Below are 4,252 nucleotides of genomic sequence, written 5' to 3'. Positions count from 1 at the left end.
GGGTTAAGGAGAATAGGATTTAGGGTAAGGGGTTAGGGAGAATAGGATTTAGGGTAAGGGGTTAGGGAGAATAGGATTTAGGGTAAGGGGTTAGGGAGAATAGGATTTAGGGTAAGGGGTTAGGGAGAATAGGAGTTAGGGTAAGGGGTTAGGGAGAATAGGATTTAGGGTAAGGGGTTAGGGGTTAGGGAGAATAGGATTTAGGGTTAGGGGTTAGGGAGAATAGGAGTTAGGGTAAGGGGTTAGGGAGAATAGGATTTAGGGTAAGGGGTTAGGGAGAATAGGATTTAGGGTAAGGGGTTAGGGGTTAGGGAGAATAGGATTTAGGGTAAGGGGTTAGGGAGAATAGGATTTAGGGTAAGGGGTTAGGGAGAATAGGATTTAGGGTAAGGGGTTAGGGAGAATAGGATTTAGGGTAAGGGGTTAGGGAGAATAGGATTTAGGGTAAGGGGTTAGGGAGAATAGGATTTAGGGTAAGGGGTTAGGGAGAATAGGATTTAGGGTAAGGGGTTAGGGGTTAGGGAGAATAGGATTTAGGGTAAGGGGTTAGGGGTTAGGGAGAATAGGATTTAGGGTAAGGGGTTAGGGAGAATAGGATTTAGGGTAAGGGGTTAGGGAGAATAGGATTTAGGGTAAGGGGTTAGGGGTTAGGGAGAATAGGATTTAGGGTAAGGGGTTAGGGAGAATAGGATTTAGGGTAAGGGGTTAGGGAGAATAGGATTTAGGGTAAGGGGTTAGGGAGAATAGGATTTAGGGTAAGGGGTTAGGGAGAATAGGATTTAGGGTTAGGGAGAATAGGATTTAGGGTAAGGGGTTAGGGAGAATAGGATTTAGGGTAAGGGGTTAGGGGTTAGGGAGAATAGGAGTTAGGGTAAGGGGTTAGGGAGAATAGGATTTAGGGTAAGGGGTTAGGGAGAATAGGAGTTAGGGTAAGGGGTTAGGGGTTAGGGAGAATAGGATTTAGGGTAAGGGGTTAGGGAGAATAGGATTTAGGGTAAGGGGTAAGGGGTTAGGGAGAATAGGATTTAGGGTTAGGGGTTAGGGAGAATAGGATTTAGGGTAAGGGGTTAGGGAGAATAGGATTTAGGGTAAGGGGTTAGGGAGAATAGGATTTAGGGTAAGGGGTTAGGGAGAATAGGAGTTAGGGTAAGGGGTTAGGGGTTAGGGAGAATAGGATTTAGGGTAAGGGGTTAGGGAGAATAGGATTTAGGGTAAGGAGTTAGGGTAAGGGGTTAGGGAGAATAGGATTTAGGGTAAGGGGTTAGGGAGAATAGGATTTAGGGTAAGGGGTTAGGGAGAATAGGATTTAGGGTAAGGGGTTAGGGAGAATAGGATTTAGGGTAAGGGGTTAGGGAGAATAGGAGTTAGGGTAAGGGGTTAGGGAGAATAGGATTTAGGGTTAGGGGTTAGAGAGAATAGGATTTAGGGTAAGGGGTTAGGGGTTAGGGAGAAGATGATTTAGGGTAAGGGGTTAGGGAGAATAGGATTTAGGGTAAGGGGTTAGGGAGAAGATGATTTAGGGTAAGGGGTTAGGGAGAAGATGATTTAGGGTAAGGGGTTAGGGAGAAGATGATTTAGGGTAAGGGGTTAGGGAGAAGATGATTTAGGGTAAGGGGTTAGGGAGAAGATGATTTAGGGTAAGGGGTTAGGGAGAATAGGATTTAGGGTAAGGGGTTAGGGAGAATAGGATTTAGGGTAAGGGGTTAGGGGTTAGGGAGAATAGGATTAAGGGTAAGGGGTTAGGGGTAAGGGAGAATAGGATTTAGGGTAAGGGGTTAGGGAGAATAGGATTTAGGGTAAGGGGTTAGGGAGAATAGGATTTAGGGTAAGGGGTTAGGGAGAATAGGATTTAGGGTAAGGGGTTAGGGAGAATAGGATTTAGGGTAAGGGGTTAGGGAGAATAGGATTTAGGGTAAGGGGTTAGGGAGAATAGGATTTAGGGTAAGGGGTTAGGGAGAATAGGATTTAGGGTAAGGGGTTAGGGAGAATAGGATTTAGGGTTAGGGAGAATAGGATTTAGGGTAAGGGGTTAGGGAGAATAGGATTTAGGGTAAGGGGTTAGGGAGAATAGGATTTAGGGTAAGGGGTTAGGGAGAATAGGATTTAGGGTTAGGGGTTAGGGAGAATAGGATTTAGGGTAAGGGGTTAGGGAGAATAGGAGTTAGGGTAAGGGGTAAGGGGTTAGGGAGAATAGGATTTAGGGTTAGGGGTTAGGGAGAATAGGAGTTAGGGTAAGGGGTAAGGGGTTAGGGAGAATAGGATTTAGGGTAAGGGGTTAGGGAGAATAGGAGTTAGGGTAAGGAGTTAGGGTAAGGGGTTAGGGAGAATAGGATTTAGGGTAAGGGGTTAGGGAGAATAGGATTTAGGGTAAGGGGTTAGGGAGAATAGGATTTAGGGTAAGGGGTTAGGGGTTAGGGAGAATAGGATTTAGGGTAAGGGGTTAGGGAGAATAGGATTTAGGGTAAGGGGTTAGGGAGAATAGGATTTAGGGTAAGGGGTTAGGGAGAATAGGATTTAGGGTAAGGGGTTAGGGAGAATAGGATTTAGGGTAAGGGGTTAGGGAGAATAGGATTTAGGGTAAGGGGTTAGGGAGAATAGGATTTAGGGTAAGGGGTTAGGGAGAATAGGATTTAGGGTAAGGGGTTAGGGAGAATAGGATTTAGGGTAAGGGGTTAGGGAGAATAGGATTTAGGGTAAGGGGTTAGGGAGAATAGGATTTAGGGTTAGGGAGAATAGGATTTAGGGTAAGGGGTTAGGGAGAATAGGATTTAGGGTAAGGGGTTAGGGGTTAGGGAGAATAGGAGTTAGGGTAAGGGGTTAGGGAGAATAGGATTTAGGGTAAGGGGTTAGGGAGAATAGGAGTTAGGGTAAGGGGTTAGGGGTTAGGGAGAATAGGATTTAGGGTAAGGGGTTAGGGAGAATAGGATTTAGGGTAAGGGGTAAGGGGTTAGGGAGAATAGGATTTAGGGTTAGGGGTTAGGGAGAATAGGATTTAGGGTAAGGGGTTAGGGAGAATAGGATTTAGGGTAAGGGGTTAGGGAGAATAGGATTTAGGGTAAGGGGTTAGGGAGAATAGGAGTTAGGGTAAGGGGTTAGGGGTTAGGGAGAATAGGATTTAGGGTAAGGGGTTAGGGAGAATAGGATTTAGGGTGAGGGGTTAGGGGTTAGGGAGAATAGGAGTTAGGGTAAGGGGTTAGGGGTTAGGGAGAATAGGATTTAGGGTAAGGGGTTAGGGGTTAGGGAGAATAGGATTTAGGGTAAGGGGTTAGGGAGAATAGGATTTAGGGTAAGGGGTTAGGGGTTAGAGAGAATGGGATTTAGGGTAAGGGGTTAGGGAGAATAGGATTTAGGGTAAGGGGTTAGGGAGAATAGGAGTTAGGGTAAGGGGTTAGGGAGAATAGGATTTAGGGTAAGGGGTTAGGGAGAATAGGATTTAGGGTAAGGGGTTAGGGAGAATAGGATTTAGGGTAAGGGGTTAGGGAGAATAGGATTTAGGGTAAGGGGTTAGGGAGAATAGGATTTAGGGTAAGGGGTTAGGGAGAATAGGATTTAGGGTAAGGGGTTAGGGAGAATAGGAGTTAGGGTAAGGGGTTAGGGAGAATAGGATTTAGGGTAAGGGGTTAGGGAGAATAGGAGTTAGGGTAAGGAGTTAGGGTAAGGGGTTAGGGAGAATAGGATTTAGGGTAAGGGGTAAGGGGTTAGGGAGAATAGGATTTAGGGTAAGGGGTTAGGGAGAATAGGATTTAGGGTAAGGGGTTAGGGAGAATAGGATTTAGGGTAAGGGGTTAGGGAGAATAGGATTTAGGGTAAGGGGTTAGGGAGAATAGGAGTTAGGGTAAGGGGTTAGGGAGAATAGGAGTTAGGGTAAGGGGTTAGGGAGAATAGGAGTTAGGGTAAGGGGTTAGGGAGAATAGGATTTAGGGTAAGGGGTTAGAGAGAATAGGATTTAGGGTAAGGGGTTAGGGGTTAGGGAGAATAGGATTTAGGGTAAGGGGTTAGGGAGAATAGGATTTAGGGTAAGGGGTTAGGGAGAATAGGATTTAGGGTAAGGGGTTAGGGAGAATAGGATTTAGGGTAAGGGGTTAGGGAGAATAGGATTTAGGGTAAGGGGTTAGGGAGAATAGGATTTAGGGTAAGGGGTTAGGGAGAATAGGATTTAGGGTAAGGGGTTAGAGAGAATAGGATTTAGGGTAAGGGGTTAGGGGTTAGGGAGAATAGGATTTAGGGTAAGGGGTTAGGGAGAATAGGATTT

Source organism: Coregonus lavaretus (assembly GCF_964263955.1).
Source record: "Coregonus lavaretus genome assembly, contig: HAP1_SCAFFOLD_1703, whole genome shotgun sequence".
NCBI classification, from domain to species: domain Eukaryota; kingdom Metazoa; phylum Chordata; class Actinopteri; order Salmoniformes; family Salmonidae; genus Coregonus; species Coregonus lavaretus.
This window is presented reverse-complemented; position numbering follows the sequence as displayed.